The sequence below is a fragment of the Lissotriton helveticus genome, chromosome 5_1 (genome assembly GCF_964261635.1).
Source record: "Lissotriton helveticus chromosome 5_1, aLisHel1.1, whole genome shotgun sequence".
Lineage (NCBI taxonomy): Eukaryota > Metazoa > Chordata > Amphibia > Caudata > Salamandridae > Lissotriton > Lissotriton helveticus.
The window spans coordinates 241,328,839-241,346,131 of record NC_136065.1 but is presented as its reverse complement, the minus strand read 5'-3'; positions in this window follow the sequence as shown (position 1 = coordinate 241,346,131).

Sequence of the window (17,293 nt, the reverse complement as noted above, 5' to 3'; positions counted from 1 at the left end):
TGGAGCATGGTATTCTCTGACTCTTAGATAGCACATGTGTATCTAGAGAGAGTAGACTGTCGCTGGATGAACTAAGTGTTACCTTGAAGAGCATGTACCACCGCACCCGCACGTCCGTTCCAGTGTAGGGAAGGCAAGGAAAAGAAATTGTAAATGTGTCCAATACTACCATGAATAGTAGCAGTACTTTGTATTGCAACTGCAAGCACAGCATATATCCGGTTATTACGGTGGACACTCCGTACCTCTCTTAATAACTTTAGTTTAGTTGTAGTACGTCATTCATGTGTGAGTGTATCACTGTTCACTCAATATTAAGCAAAGCACCTAAAGTCATCCCATATGTCATCAAATACGTCCCATGTGAAGTGATAGATAATCAAATTATTTAGCTTCTTCATTTTCCTTTTCTAGTACTCATTTGCACTGTAGGGTCAAAGGTAAATTAATTAAGCAGTAGCCCTTGTAACAGAGTATTCTCAGTGCCACCCGTAATAGAAAAGTAATAGCTTCACCACCTGCATGTACTGGACCGGTACAGTAACGCCAGTCTGTCTCACTCATCATGGTGTGCAACTGTTTTTCTCGGGTGCAAGTTCACTGTGCTGCCATTCTGCCGGCTTGCATAAGATAACGTACCAATTTTCCTAAACAAGAGAGAAGAAGAAGAATAAGACTAGTGTACTGTCATAGTCGACTGTAATGGAAGTCCATAGTGGTCGTAGAATTTGTTCATTAAACTACCACTAATGTTAGAGCAAGGATGCAGAAGTGGGAGGTTACATAGATACTGTCCTCAATAGTTATGTACTGTGCTTTCAATTTGCTACTTGTACTGTGACCCAACTTTCGGCTCAATCACTTTGTGTTATTAATGCTAAGGAGCATTGGTTACAGACTATGTCTTTCTTTCTTCATATAGTTGCTCCTTCCAAATCGACATCACGGAGGGAGCAGGCTCGAATGGCCCGGCAACGGAGGCTGGATGCCACTGTCGCCGAATATCGGCGGCTGGTGGCCCTGGAGGAGGAGGAGGACACGCAGTCGACCGGTGCAACCACAACATCCTCGACTGGGACAGCTGCATCCTCCTCCGTGACCCCACGGGCCGCCAGCATGCGCAGTGCTCCAGCGGTACGGAGCCGGGCTAACAAAGCCAACCGCCACCGCCAAGCAGCAGAAAGACCAGCTGCCCCCCACAGGAGCTGCAAGGCACGCCAACGCCGCCTAGGAGTCCGAATGTCCTACCTGGAGCAGGAGGTCCATAAGTATAAGAACTTGGTGGAGGGCCTCCGCTTCGAGCTTGCCACCCTCCGCAAGGAGTATGATGCCCATGCCGCAAAATGCACCAGAACCCTCCAGTAGTGGAGTGTCCCTTGCTCTTTTTTTAGAGACTTTTGGGGGGTGGGATTTGGGAGTTGGGTTCTTTTTGGGACTTTTCAAAGACAATCGTTGGGGTTAGGGAGGGTCTTGAGGGAGATTATTTTGTTAGGGCTACATAAATATACATTTTTAAACTTTATCTGACCATACCTGTTTTTTACTGCTTTTCAGTCTGGTGGGTGGGGGACGGGGGTGTAACAGTAAGTTTGTTTTCCTGAACAGTCGTAGGACTTTAGTAGTACTACCGTCAATCTCTCGTCTAGTCCTAATACTCCATTATACTACCTCCCACCAAACGCTTATCTTACCTGTAATTTGTGTTAGAAATTAGGGCTAGGCCCAGGGCTGGCTCCACGTGAAATGGGGATTAACGTTGGCAATCCTGGGCGGGTGAAATTTCCTCATTGCGGTGGTACTAGTGGTGTGACACAGTGGCATTTGCATGCCTATGGAAAAAAAGAAAACGTTTCCTGGTTTGTCCTTACTGTAGCATTACAACGGTTACGGTACGATCGAGAATATAGCAGGTGACAGTACACTAGAACAGTGCCATAAAGTAGCCTAACAAATGGTAAAGTATTTGCTTGCAAGTATAACTAGTACTTGCGTTGAATTTATTTGACATTGGCTCCTACTACTAGAAGAAATAGTACTGAAGCTGAGTAAGTCTAGAAGATATCCTCGTATTCCTTCACCAGCCTGTTGCTATGACCTTATCCTCCCCAGCAAGTGTGTGGAATTATTGATGTCATTTTAGTCAGACATCAAGCAAAACAACACAGCCCGGGGGAAGAGGGTTAGGGTTTGGAAAATGGATGGGAATGGGGGTTTCTTTTTGGGTAGGTTTTGTTGAGAGAAGAAAAAAAATGCACAGCCTGGACAAACAATAATTGAAGATAAAGAAATCTTTGGGTACAAACTAAAGCTAAGCACATGCAGTCACACTCATAGAAGAAAACAATGGATACTGTATCTGTATTCTGTATGTTGTTGGAGTTGTCCTGTTGAATTTGGTAAGTAAGTTGCATGCAGCAAACAATTCCTCTTATTAGCGGCACTCCTCCATTCCAGCTGACGCTTCGTCCATCAATGTTGGTGACCACTGACAGAAGACACCCTGTCCACTGCCTGCCTGGTGGATGTTGACTGAAACCCGGCCTGTAATTATTGAACGGAAAACAGGAAGTGCTATTACAATACCACTGATAAATAAATATAAGGTATGTACGCTGTGTGGTGCAAAAAGTCACACTTTGATTTCCCTAATAGACAGTACAATATTTTTGAAATTGCGTGCTCTGTCTGAGTCACCGTTTTAAGGATAAATAAGTATGGCCAAAATATTATAGCGGATCTTTTCCCTCAAGGTAGGTGTACTGTAAACTGTGTTTTAGAACAAAATTTGACCTTCCCAGCAATGCTCCCACCAAGACCCTTACTAAAGCCAGTCGCAAAAATGTAGAAGACCCCCAATCAGAAATCCAAAAACGATGCCTAGCAGAAAAATGGTGACAAAACGTACTTTGAAAGTAACAGTAGGCCCAAATACACCCTTACCGACCGTGGATTGTATTCAAACCACTTGCAAGCAAGCAAAAGTATCCATAGCCAGCATCACTCCAAGAGTGCTCTAAAACCCCAGAACTGCGTTGCAATAGAACACCCCGAAACACATGCAATCCTGCTGCTAGGGCTAACCCTAACGAACCCTAACTTACAAAAAGTGCCAAAAGGTTTTTCCTTATGGATTTTGTCCAAAACACTTCTATCCGGTATTAGACCTTCCCAGGAATGCCCGAAGACCCGCCAACCCACCCGCAAAAAAGCACGCGACAACACCCCAAACAGCAAAAAAGCTAAATCTCATACTTACAATATCTCTCGGCCTTCGGTCCAAACGCGCTGTGCAGCTAGGTCATCATCATAACTCCTGTTTTCCACCACGGATTTCCTGAAAAGCAAATGCAATCAAGATTAGACTGTCGCAGCAGTGCTTCGACAGAGACCCCGCAACCCACCCACGAACAGCAGGAAGCCCCCCAAAACGCTACATTGAGCAAGATGTCAGAAGAAATAGCAAAAAAAAGGCTTTTCCTTAAGGATTTTGTCCAAAACACTTCTATCCGGTATTAGACCTTCCCAGGAATGCCCCAGCCAAGACCCGCCAACCCACCCGCAAAAAAGCACGCGACAACACCCCCAAACAGCAAAAAAGCTAAATCTCATACTTACAATATCTCTCGGCCTTCGGTCCAAACGCGCTGTGCAGCTAGGTCATCATCATAACTCCTGTTTTCCACCACGGATTTCCTGAAAAGCAAATGCAATCAAGATTAGACTGTCGCAGCAGTGCTTCGACAGAGACCCCGCAACCCACCCACGAACAGCAGGAAGCCCCCCAAAACGCTACATTGAGCAAGATGTCAGAAGAAATAGCAAAAAAAAGGCTTTTCCTTAAGGATTTTGTCCAAAACACTTCTATCCGGTATTAGACCTTCCCAGGAATGCCCCAGCCAAGACCCGCCAACTCACCCGCAAAAAAGCACGCGACAACACCCCCAAACAGCGAAAAAGCTAAATCTCATACTTACAATATCTCTCGGCCTTCGGTCCAAACGCGCTGTGCAGCTAGGTCATCATCATAACTCCTGTTTTCCACCACGGATTTCCTGAAAAGCAAATGCAATCAAGATTAGACTGTCGCAGCAGTGCTCCCAGACCCCAAAACTCACCCACAAACACCCGGAACCCCGCCAAAGAGCACCTCAAAGGCAAGCAAGTCAGCAAAAACGGCAAGAAATTTCCACCTCATATTTGGTCCAAAACACTTTTATCCATTATTAGAGCTTCACAGCAATGGGCCCAAAGCCATCAACTCACCCGCAAAGAAGTAGAACACCCCCACAAGTGCTGAGTCTTTCTTCATTGGGCGTAATCCAGCACTCTGCTTTGAGGGAAATCGCAGTCTGGAGGAGGAGGATAGAACTTGTGAACCTGAGGAATGTAGACTGCGGCACCTTCAAATCAATAAGCAAACAAGTGAAGACAGTTCTGCTGATGGTCTTGTTTTTGGGATTAGGTGATTAAAGTTTGAATTAAATTAACTGTGCAAAACAAAGAAAGACAGACACACAGGAATAAAAGTGGAATAAAAGTGAATAAGGACGAAAAAGAAAGTTATTGATTCATTGTCTCATTTTCAGGGCTCGGTGTCAGGGAATAAGAAGAAGATTTCGTCATCATACTCTGCGAATTCAGGCAGGATGAGGTCAGTGCCACCGAACAGAGAACAAATCCCCTCATCTACGTTGCCGTCCTCCTCGTCTTCATGCGGCGTGCTTTCTCGTACTTTGTAATCTGGTGGTATGAGGTGCTGATTCATCTTGATCATTGTCAGCCGCTCAACATTTTTGGGCAAGAGGCGGCTCCGTTTGGGAGTTACAATGCCACCAGCAGCACTGAAAACACGTTCAGAAGACACACTTGTGAGTGGGCAAGACAAATAGTTTATAGCCAGGTTGGAGAGCTGTGGCCACAATTGTTTTTTGCCATGCCAATACTGCAATGGCTCATCATTAAGAAAGACCTCTGTTGAGTCATTCAGATAGTCCTGCACCATCGACTCAAGGTCATCAACGGTTCCTCCACTTTGCTTACTTTTTGCTGTGCCTGTGACATTTTTTCGAGAACCATACCCAAGCAAACTTAGCCAATCCTCCACAGCAGCCACTGTTACTGTTGTGTGTGGTGCAGATGATCCAGTTGCCGGTGTCTTTAACGGCTGAGAGGTCACTTGTGCCCCAGCCACAGGTGCAGAAGTGGATTCTTGTGACTGGGGATGGCCTGCTGATGCTGATGCTGATGTACTGCCTTCTCCTTCAATAACCTGCCGTTCTTTTTCAAACCTCTTGGCTGACCAGGCTAGCCAATGTTTGTACTTTTGAACATCTTCATCAGCAAAAGGAAAGAATGCTTCGCCTGCCAGCGCCTTTTTGTAGCGTGGATCCAGAATAGTAGCACAAATGTAATGCTGTTCTGACTTGATCTTTTGAAGACGTTCATCACCACGTAGGTGCTCTAATAATTTCTCAGACAAAATAAAAGGGTCTTTTTTTTAACATCTTTTTCAAACTCAGAAGACACCGCCATCAGTTGGTGCTCCAGCATGCACAACAATGGGATAGCTTTTCCCAAATTACAGTCCTCCTGGCTGACTGCACGCGTGAAGAACTCAAAAGGACGAAGCATGTCTGTCAGGCTTTTAACTATGTCCCATTGCAGTGTTAAAACACTACAAAAGGGTATGTCATTCATCCCAACCAGCAACACCAACCTTCTTGAACTAGAAGTCAGCACGTTTAAGCTCACCAGAAAACTACGCTTAAAACACTTTTTTGAAAAAGTTTTGGAACCAGTTGTGGAAACCAAACCGGATCAACTACTGGGCCTACGACCCACAAGCAATTACATGCCTCCAAGCAGCCACAAGAGTATCGACAATTTTGAAACTTTAGTCCGCCAGGACATAGCTAAGATCAATTACAAAAAATCCAAACGCAGGAATATCACCAATAAGGAACACGACACCTTGAAGAACATCGCTAACAACACAACAATCAAATGTCTGAAAGCTGACAAGGGTGGCGCCTTAGTCATCCTCAACGCGGACCTCTACACTCGCAGAGCCAGAGAACACGTCTTTGACGTTGAAACTTATCTGCCACTTGAGGGCAACCCCACTAAGGAGTATAAAACAATGCTACTCAACATTATTGACACAGCTAGAGAAAACGACATCATTGATGATAGAACCAAGCGATACTTGACCGTAGACCACCCAAAAAGTCCTACTCTCACCATGCTGCCTAAGATACATAAAAACTTAATGGATCCACCTTTCCGGCCCATCGTGTCCACACGGGGGTCAATCCACGAACCCACCGGCAAATTCATTGATCGCCACTTGCAACCCATGGTGACAAGCTTAAAAAGTTACATTCGTGACACCACCGACTTTATCAACAAACTAAATTCCGTTGAAATCAAGAAAGACGAACAAATACTATTATGCACTGCTGATGTCAAGAGCCTATATACCTCCATTCCCCATGCTGGGGGAATTGAAGCCATTGAATCAGCCTTACTAGAATCAGATATTGCAGACCCGTTGAAAACCTTCATTCTAGAACTTATGATTTTCACTTTGTACCATAGCTATTTTTGTTTTGAGGATCACTGGTATTTACAAATGTCCGGGATGGCAATGGGCAATTGCGCCGCGCCGACATACGCGAATATCTATATGGGCAACTTTGAAGTCAATTACATTGAGAAGAACGCGGATTGGAATGACAACCTCAAACTATATGCACGATATATAGATGACCTTTTCTTTATTTGGAAAGACTCCCGGGAGCACCTGGAATCAGCCTTATCCATACTGAACACTAGAGATGACCGCATTGAGTTCACCTGGAATATTTCAGCCACAGAAATCACATTTTTGGATGTACTTGTAAAAATTACAACAGATGGCATCGAAACGGATTTATACCGCAAGGAAACAGACCGCAACAACACCCTGCTGTACAGCAGTTTCCATCAAGACTCCCTGAAAAGACACCTCCCATTCAGCCAGATGCTGAGAGTTACTCGGATAGTATCAGATGAACACAGAAGAGACTCCCAAATTCAAACGATGGCCTCTAGGTTTTCCACCAGAGGTTACCCTGAAAACATCGTCAAAGAAGCACAAGATAGAGTACTCACCATCTCAAGAACTGAAGCTCTGAAAAGCAGAAAAAAGGATCTTAATCCCAGATTGACATTGGTCTCTAAATTCTCCACTGTGAGCAAGATTTACAAAAAAATCATATTAAGACACTGGCGAATTTTGTCGTCGGAACCGGATTTCGGGGACCTTTTCAAAGATCCCCCGATCTTTGCTTACAACCGACCTATGAACATTAGAGAAATTTTATCAAAACCCACTGACACACCGAGGAAACATACAGGCACACGTCCCTGTCATCATTGTAATAATTGCAATAATGTCATTGGAGGCAATATCATACATCACCCCATGAAAGGATTTGAGATCCCCTTAAAAGTAGACGCCACCTGTGACTCAGCCAACTTGATTTACCTACTCAAATGCCCGTGTGGAAAGATCTACGTAGGTAAAACCAGCAGAAAAATAAAAATCAGACTCAATGAGCACAAATCAAATATTCGAACCAAGAACACCAAGTCCATTCTGGCAACACATTTCAATGAGGCGCACCACAGTATAGCCCAGTTGAAGTACTTGGTATTGGAAACGGTCACTCACTGTGAGGGCAGAGACAACAACAAAACCCTCTTACAACGTGAAACATCGTGGATTTACAAACTCCAATCTCTGAAGCCCTTCGGGCTTAACGATCGGACTGAATTGAGTTGTTACCTGTGATCAGGTTGTTTGATATGTTGCACCATCATTCTGCATTTCCATTGTTACTTTTACCAGTTGTTGTAATTCTGTTGTGACACATTTCATTGCCCTTCACTTTCACCGCTACAAGATGGCCGCTCCGATTTTCCCTTCTATCTGGGTGTCTTTCCTCTATTTCTAACACTCAACACCTTCTCCTCGAACTCCGCAGTACCTTCGCGAAGCTCGAGACACGTAGTCCACTCCTTTGAACCTTTCACAGTAAGTTACCGCGACCGCATGGCGGTTAGTTTAACCTTTTTTACAAGCGCTTTCGCTTGTCGACAACCGTTTATTGATTATTTTATTGTTCCTTGCAGCACCGATGTGAGCTGTACGTCAATGTGGAAGCGTAAGACACTTTCATATTGCACAATTAGTCCCGTTTTATTTTCATTTCCATTCCTGTTCACGATCACATCATAAACCATTGTTGCTTTAAGCAATTCATCTAACGTACCGCATGATTTAAGTGCACTCTGGTTATCACTATGCACGCACGGTCACCGTATTACTCGTTTTTACTGACACGGACCCACACCGTTCACAAACTGCCGTTTCACGACCGCATGTTTAATGCCATATTTTCCCTTAACCGCATGCACTCACTGTTTTGTCATATTTCACTTATGCTCCCCTCACCGCATGTGCACAACTTTACAACTGTTCGTTTTTCGTTGATCTAAAATGCTGTTGTTGTATCCTTCCCACAGTGCTCCTTGACAAAGGACTACACGAGTCCGAAATGCATTGGAGCATACCTTGAAATACACACTATTGGATTACTTTCAATCGATCATATGGCGTGATGTAACGCCACTGTATAATGAACTTTTGAACATGTACTAAATATATACAAATTTTGAAAACCTACGTATTTGAACTTCTTCCTGAATCAGCCACGCTGAACTATATAAGTGTGCCCGCATACAGGGATGTGCTTACGTACCACGTAACACACTGTTTTGCTATAATTACTGGACGTATTCTGGCTAGTTACGTCACCTGTTGGAGCACCTTTACCTTTTTCATCCCATCAACCGCCCCTTACAATTTGTGTTTATTCTACATTTGCTGTGCGCCTAAGCCTCTTCTTTAGTCTTAACTACATTGGCGCCATTATCCGTGGAAACATAACCAATCTGGCGTTTTTTTGGGGATAGCACTTTCAAGACCTTTTTGTTAAACTCGTCCAAAATGTTTTGGGATGTGTGACTTTTCTCCAAGCCAAACATGGCTAGTGTTGCATGTTTCCGAGCAGCTTTAAAAACTTGGTCCGGGTCAACACCTGCGTTTAGCTTTGCTTTAACACCTGAAAAAGAGACCCAGTGTGCAGTGATGCACATGTAATCAGCGCCTGCGCCACTGGTCCACATGTCTGTTGTCAGATGTATTGTGTGAACAGCACTCTTCTGCAAAGCTGCCCCAATTGCCTCCAGCACATCTTCATGTAGTGCTGGAACCGCAACTCTGGCAAAATAGAACCGGCTAGGAACCTTCCATTTAGGGCAGAGCGTTGCCACTAATTCTAGAAAACCTACCGCTTCTACAAAAGAAAAAGGGAGAAGGTCCACAGCTAGCATTTTAGCCAGCTTAGTGTTATACAGACGCGTCAGTGGGTGGTTGCGTTCATATGGCACGTCTGAAGAAAACATGGTTCTAATGTTGCCCTGGACCAAGCATTTACGGGATGATAATGACTTCGTTGACCCAATTTTGCTCGCTGGTGAAGTTTTGCGCGTTGGTGTCTCACTCGCTCCAACACTCTTAGTGTGCCTCACATTGGGTGTGCTGCTGACAGGGGTACTGGGTGTAAGGGAAGTGTTTGACACGTCTTCTTCCTCCTCGTCATCATCAGATGCAACATCAACGTTTTCTTGACTTCCAATTCGGGCTTCCTTGATCGCATCTAGGTGCGCAAACCATTTGACAGTGTGCTTTCTCTCAAGATGACCTCTCTGGCCTCCGGTACCATAGTTGGTACCTGACTTACCACGACTAACTGCAAGCTTACAAAGGGTACAAATGGCAAACTTTGGACTTTTTTGGCAAACAGTAAAGAAGTCCCAAACTGGGGACTTGAAGTGTCTGTGGGGCTTGGAGGAGGCGGCGATACTGGTGGTGGTGGTCATGAAGCTAATGCCAGATGAAGTGGAGGATCTGGATTGCCCAACTTTTGTACGTTGTGCACTTTCACCGCCACTAATTAAGGTCGAGGTGGATGGAGGTCCCTTCTTGCCAGAAAGAAATATGGAAGCGGGACGAGTTGGTGTACTACTTAACTCCAATGATTGTGGTGTTTCCACTGCCTCCTCATCGACAACATCATCATCATCACGCTCAGCAGCTCTTCGGGCTAGGGTCAAAATGTCTGTTTGCTGCATGCCCGCTGGGGCTGCAGTGACCTTTATGATGACTGGGTCGTCGTTGTCAGAGTCTTCATCAGCAGCAGTATCCGCCACTTCTTGTTGAGCCTCATCACACTCCATAACTCTGAGACTTTGGACGAGCTTCCTTTTACGCTTAACTACCTTTGTCAGATCATGGTGTGCCTCACTCTCAGACGGCAGTGGTGCTGGTTCCCAAGTTTGATCCGTATCATCAGAAGGAGGTGTGCTTGAAGAAGATGTAGACACCACCCTTGATCTCTTGCTTGCTAGGGGTGTGGAAGACAATGAATGATCATCAGGAGGAGTGGCTTCCTCAAATGATACCTCGCCTTGATTGTTGATTTCCTGATGTGCCCCTACTTCGGGAGGAACAACTATTGTGGGCACTTGTGACCCTCCATGCACCTCTGCTTGCGCATCTCCTTGCGCTGCCTCTCCTTCCACATGTACTTGGGCTTGTACTTGCACATGTGATTGTTGTTGCGGCTGTGGTTGTTCAACACTCGTCAGATGAGCTACAACAACCTGTGTTGATTGAGGGACATTGCTGCTGCTTTCTTGCGATGAGCCAACATCACTGGTCGATGGTGATTGAAGAACTATACTGGCTGTCTCTGCAGCACTCAAGGGCTTGGACTTAAGTTGGCGTGGTGGTGGTGGTGGCACTGAGCCCAATGGAGCGGGGGTGCTGCTGCCAGCTTGGTCCCCAGCAGATCCCGCTGCTGCTGCAGGCATACTTTTTTTTTACTCCCAAAAAAAGGGGCGGGCGGCACACCAGTCTCCTTGGTAACTTGCTTCTTCTGCTGCTTACTGGCACCTTTCTTGCTAGAGGAGCTACGGGTAACTTTTTTTGGGGCCATCTTCTTCAGAGCAGGTCAGAACAGCAGGCAGCAGTTGCACCAGTTGCAGAGTTGTCTGTGTCCAGACGTGACGTCGCGTGACGTTATGCTGCACACACACACCGTTGCAGGACTTCTTCCTGGCACTGGTGGTTCTCTTGAGTCTTGTGCACCTAAAAGCAATGGAAGACAGAGGAACATCAGTTCAGTTATACACCCCATAAAATCGACAAAACACAGAAAAATGAGCACAATCCCATGCCATCCATGATGTTTACATTGAAGACACCCCACAGAAAGACTAGGGCCATGCAAGTATGCAACACTCACTACCCCTGGGCATAATGGATGAAAAGTAGGCAAAATAAGTGCAGGCCTCAGACACTGCCTCTCTTCAAAATGGCCCCTTACACCCCAAGCCAGTCCACATCAACAGTACACTCCAAAAAAACAGAAAAACAGCCAAAAATCACCACAATCCAATGCCATCCAGGATGTTTACATTAAAGAGAGTGAGACCACACTACATGCACACTCAGTCCATGCACCACTACCCCTGGGCAAAAGGCCACACCAGCAGCCCCAAAAAAACGACTAAAACAACAAAAAACAGCACAATCCCAGCCCATCCATGGCCTCAATGGTGTTTAAATTCAGGAGGACACCCCACAGAAAGACTAGGCCCATGCAAGTCACCACCCCTGGGCAAAGGGCCCCACCAGCAGCCCCAAAAAAACGACAAAAAACAATAAAATCAGCACAATCCCAGCCCATCCATGGCCTCAATGGTGTTGAAATTCAAGAAGACACACCTCAGAAACACTAGGCCCATGCAACACTCACTACCCCTGGGCATAATGGATGAAAGGTAGGCAAAATAAGTGCAGGCCTCTGACACTGCCTCTCTTCAAAATGGCCCCTTGCACCCCAAGCACATGTTGCCTGTACCAGCCAGCACTCAAGATGGCCACCACCACCACCCACATGGCCAGTCCACATCAACAGTACACCCCAAAAAAACCGAAAAACAGCCAAAAATCACCACAAACCAATGCCATCCAGGATGTTTACATTAAAGAGAGTGAGACCACACTACAGGCACACTCAGTCCATGCACCACTACCCCTTGGCAAAAGGCCCCACCAGCAGCCCCAAAAAAACGACAAAAAACACAAAATTCAGCACAATCCCAGCCCATCCATGGCCTCAATGGTGTTGAAATTCAAGAAGACACACCTCAGAAACACTAGGCCCATGCAACACTCACTACCCCTGGGCATAATGGATGAAAGGTAGGCAAAATAAGTGCAGGCCTCAGACACTGCCTCTCTTCAAAATGGCCCCTTGCACCCCAAGCACATGTTGCCTGTACCAGCCAGCACTCAAGATGGCCACCACCACCACCCACATGGCCAGTCCACATCAACAGTACACCCCCAAAAAACAGAAAACCAGCCAGAAATCACCACAAACCAATGCCATCCAGGATGTTTACATTAAAGAGAGTGAGACCACACTACAGGCACACTCAGTCCATGCACCACTACCCCTTGGCAAAAGGCCCCACCAGCAGCCCCAAAAAAACGACAAAAAACACAAAATTCAGCACAATCCCAGCCCATCCATGGCCTCAATGGTGTTTAAATTCAAGAAGACACCCCTCAGAAAGACTAGGCCCATGCAACACTCACTACCCCTGGGCATAATGGATGAAAAGTAGGCAAAATAAGTGCAGGCCTCAGACACTGCCTCTCTTCAAAATGGCCCCTTACACCCCAAGCCAGTCCACATCAACAGTACACCCCAAAAAAACAGAAAAACAGCCAAAAATCACCACAATCCAATGCCATCCAGGATGTTTACATTAAAGAGAGTGAGACCACACTACAGGCACACTCAGTCCATGCACCACTACCCCTGGGCAAAAGGCCACACCAGCAGCCCCAAAAAAACGACAAAAACAACAAAAAACAGCACAATCCCAGCCCATCCATGGCCTCAATGGTGTTTAAATTCAAGAGGACACCCCACAGAAAGACTAGGCCCATGCAAGTCACCACCCCTGGGCAAAGGGCCCCACCAGCAGCCCCAAAAAAACGACAAAAAACAATAAAATCAGCACAATCCCAGCCCATCCATGGCCTCAATGGTGTTTAAATTCAAGAAGACACCCCTCAGAAACACTAGGCCCATGCAACACTCACTACCCCTGGGCATAATGGATGAAAAGTAGGCAAAATAAGTGCAGGCCTCAGACACTGCCTCTCTTCAAAATGGCCCCTTACACCCCAAGCACATGTTGCCTGTACCAGCCAGCACTCAAGATGGCCACCACCACCACCCACATGGCCAGTCCACATCAACAGTACACCCCCAAAAAACAGAAAACCAGCCAGAAATCACCACAATCCAATGCCATCCATGATGTTTACATTAAAGAGAGTGAGACCACACCACAGGCACACTCAGTCCATGCACCACCACCCCTGGGCAAAAGGCCACACCAGCAGCCCCCAAAAAACGACAAAAAACAATAAAATCAGCACAATCCCAGCCCATCCATGGCCTCAATGATGTTTAAATTCAAGAAGACACCCCACAGAAAGACTAGGCCCATGCAACACTCACCACCCCTGGGCAAAGGGCCACACCAGCAGGCCCAAAAAAACGACAAAAATCAGCACAATCCCAGCCCATCCATGGCCTCAATGGTGTTTAAATTCAACAAAACAGTTGTATCATGCACCCCTAACCAACCCTGGTCCTACTGGATACTGTGGCTACCCACAATATAATTTATTTAATGCTCTGAAAAAGTTCCAAAATTGTACTTGCAGCAACTGTAATGCCCCAAACAAACTTACTTGTGAAAGTTGATTTCTAATCCAAAAGTGATCCAAAGACAGTCAAAAAGGCCTCAAATCCAAATATCCAGCAGCACCCACAAAAAGTAATCCTTCCAGCTCCAGATCCAAATGAAAGTGACCAGGAGATGGACAAAGCACTGGGAGGAGCCTGCTGGACAGGAACAGGAAGTTGGAGACTGTGGGGCACTTCCTTCCTCCCCCCCCAAAAAATGGACTCCTTGCAAAAAAAAAAGGCCATGCAAATGTCAACCTGAGGAGTGATTCTGATAAAAATCATAATTTTCTGAAGGTTTATCCTGTTTGCTGGTGATTTTCTTGTGCAGAATTGCAAAATCTCTATTTCGCGAGTGCCAGATTGTTCCTTTCCGCCGCAACTACGTGTTCGCAATTGCGAACTCTCGCGAGGTGTGCTGTGCAAGGTGGCAAGCCGCGATTATGTATTCGCGGGCGCCAAACTCCCGCGGGATCACGCAGCAAGATCTAAAATGGCGCGGCACTCGCAAAATATGATCGAGAAAAACAACTCGGCAAACGCTTAATGACGGAAAGTGAACGCCGTGCACCACGCCGCGCGCCGCAACCAAGCAAAAAATCCGCCGCGAGCGGATTCACGGATTTTCGACAAATTCGCGAGAGTTCGCGGATTGCGAATTTGCCGAAAATCCGAAAAATCCGCGATCGGAGCGGATTTTACGCCCATGCTTAGCTGACACCCCTGGTGTTCCTTTAGACCCAATCGTTATTATTGCTAACCCTACCCCCTAGCCATTTCTGGCACTGGCACAACACAGGACAATAGTCAGATATTGCACAATCTACCGAGTTCCCAGCTTAATGGTAAAGCCTCACCGAAGCGGAAACGGGGGAAAATGAACAAATCACCAGGCACTTCCACCACACCATCAGACGTTCTGGGAGAAAAACTGGAGGCCCTCTTTGTTGCCAGGATTGAGCCCCTGCTTGTGGGTATCGCTAAGGACATTGTGGATACATTGAACACTTGCTTGGAGGTCTCTTGAAGAAATGTTCTATGTTAGATAGACTTGCCAAAACCTACACCCCGCCCCCAGTGGCCCCTATCATAGGCAGAGCAACGCAGGGTGATGGTTGTACGGAGATGGTTAGCCCTAGGGGTACGGACCCATCTCCAAGTAGGGTGGTGACTGATGCAGACGGACCGCGGACCATCTGTGCCCCCCTGTTGAGTCGGGAGGCATCTGGTCCCAATCCTATTGACCCAGTACGTGCTGGGAAGCAGAATAGTACACTCATCCATAGGAGGGCGGTGGTTAGTAAATCTCACTTAGACTTACCCCCGGAGGCTGCCCCCCTGGTTGCTGTCTTTATTGGAGTACCCCCACTTAAAGAGGGTGAGCGGGAATCTGCTGTTGAACTTATGGCCAAAGCTAACACCTGGTGTGCTGACACTTGCTGCGGGGAAAACATTGCAGACAAAATCATTTTTGCTAGGAGGGTGGGCTGGATTGGGAAGCAGCCAAAGTAGCTCCAGGGGGATTGCGTAGTAATCAAGTTTGACAGGGCCAACCTGGCAGATAGATTATTCTGGGATGGTTCTGCCATATCATTGAGAGATCAGACGAGACCGGTTCCCCTGGGGTATTTTTATCCTCCCATAGTGGGGTTCTATGGGAAACAGCGACACTCAGAGAGAGGCCGGGTTTTGAGTCCAGTCCAGGAACGGGGTAGTTCTCGTGGGCCTACACTCCCACATCTACCAAGGCATGAGACTGTTCCACAGGTGCTAGATTCCCGGGTAGCCCATAGTCTTCCAGAGGGAAGCGGACCGATCCTGAGCAATCGTTTCGCCCCTCTGTCAGGCCTTGAGGAAATTGACTGACTAGCTGACCCAATGCTGCCTCCCTCGGACGGGACTCCCGACCCTGAAGAGGACGCAGCTTGTAAAATCCTTAGTTGGAACGTGGCCGGCATCAATCAATCAATCAATCAGGGTATTTGTATAGCGCGCTACTCACCCGGAGGGTCTCAAGGCGCTTGGGGGGGGGGGCGCTACTGCTCGAACAGCCAGGTCTTGAGTTGCTTCCTGAAGGAGAGGTGGTCCTGGGTCAGACGGAGGTGGATTGGGAGGGAGTTCCAAGTCTTGGGTGCCAGGTAGGAGAACGATCTTCCTCCCATGGTGGCTCTTCGGATGCGTGGAACGGCGGCGAGGGCGTGGCTGGTTGATCGTATTTTTTTTTGCAAAACTATTTTTATTGTAGAGTTTAATCATATATACATTATACATTTCTGAGCGTCTTGCATGGTCATTATCAATCCTTAGTTCTTGTTTGGGTAATTCGTATACACGGCCAAGAAGCCCACAACCCGGGGGTCGGGCGGCGTCAAATTGTGAATCACCCCACGCAGCACCTCTTAAGCACCTTCAATTCCCCATGCAAGTCTTTCTGCAGTCTGCTTTTACACTTTTCACCCCTCCACCCCCTCCAAACTCCCCTTCCCCCCCAACTTCGAAACACCCTAAACTCCCCCACGCCCCCCCCCCACTCATCCCTATTGCCTGCGCCTACGCCTGGTCTCGCTGTTACTGTGTGTATATGAACTCTATCAGGAGCGATCCGGGATGTCCAAAGAAAGTGCCCCATGTGTGTCAGTGGGATCCTCAGTTCCTGATTTGGAATACCCTTCCTCCTTCTCCAGCGTATTATCTCGCAGTGCTTGCACTAGCGCCTCCCATGCCGCTGCCGCTTCCAGTGCCCTATCGTCAGATTTGCGACGAGCCAATTGGTATCTGAGAGTACTTTCGTTCGCCGTCCATTTGAGGCATTCATTGAACCATCGCTTGTGTGTGGGCCCCTTTTTTGATTTCCAATTTCTAGTTATTTCCCTCTTAGCTAGTATCAGTCCCATGTCTATAAACTTGCTTGTGACCCTATTCTTGGGTGTGTGCGGGAAACAATGCAGCACTCCTACCACCTTAGTGTATTGTAGTGCTCTATCGTTGCGTTGTTCAATGTCTCGCCAACCTCCTGCCAATAGTCTCGTAAGTGTTGGCAGTCCCATAACATATGTCCTAAGTCTGCCTTTGCTGCGTTACACCTGGGGCAAGCCGCATTTTCCACCCCAAAGTATTTCCCGATTTTCCCCGGTGTAAGGTAGGCTCTGTGAAGAATATAAAAATGTATCAGTTGGAAGCGGGCGTTCCTCGTGCTCTTTCTATCTCGCCGTAGCAGTTGCACCCACGCTGTGTCAGGGATCTCCATCTGGAGATCTAGTTCCCATTTAGCCTTCAGTGTTGTCAGAGGTTTTAAAGGTTCTCGCAGCATTCTAGAATAAAGGCACGTCACTGCCTTATATGTACCAGCT